The sequence below is a fragment of the Hippocampus comes genome, unplaced genomic scaffold (assembly GCF_001891065.2).
Source record: "Hippocampus comes isolate QL1 unplaced genomic scaffold, H_comes_QL1_v1.1 scaffold228, whole genome shotgun sequence".
NCBI lineage: Eukaryota > Metazoa > Chordata > Actinopteri > Syngnathiformes > Syngnathidae > Hippocampus > Hippocampus comes.
In genome coordinates, this window is record NW_017805877.1 from 606955 (window position 1) to 607437 (window position 483).

Sequence of the window (483 nt, forward strand, 5' to 3'; positions counted from 1 at the left end):
TGATAGTGAAGTCCCACACTGTTTACTATATATGGGTTATGAATGTATTTTATTATATAAAGTGGATGTCTATTTACAGTATATACAACAATATACAGTTTCATGAGGTAGAATACGTTATTTTCTCTTCATTTTAAGCTTTTTAGCAAGCGCTAAAAGCGTATTGGTCCTCTCCGTCTTTTTCCACTCTCTTTTTAGCCAACTCCTCTTGTTTTTACACATGCTCCAGGCTGTCCAAAAGCGCTTGAGATCGAGTAGTTACTTTTAAGTAGAAATGTCTGTTTTCGGTTTTTCACCGAGGTTGCGTGACTCTGTACAGCTTTCCATCCTCTCGATCTGTATAAAATGACATTGTCACACACTGTACACAGAGCTTTACCGGCGACATCGAGCTTTTTCACGAAATCTGACACAAGCACAATGGTTCCTCTTTACTGTTTCCTACTGGGGACACCGTCAGCTTTCTATCCAACCAGTCCCATC

General features: G+C 39.5%; 1 protein-coding gene across 3 annotated transcripts in view; it reads right to left on the reverse strand.

The window, feature by feature from the left end:
- The window catches only part of pik3r2 (phosphoinositide-3-kinase, regulatory subunit 2 (beta)), a 55698-nt gene that overhangs the window by 10956 nt on the left and 44259 nt on the right, over positions 1 to 483 (reverse strand). The gene's annotated exons all lie outside the window — the stretch shown is intronic.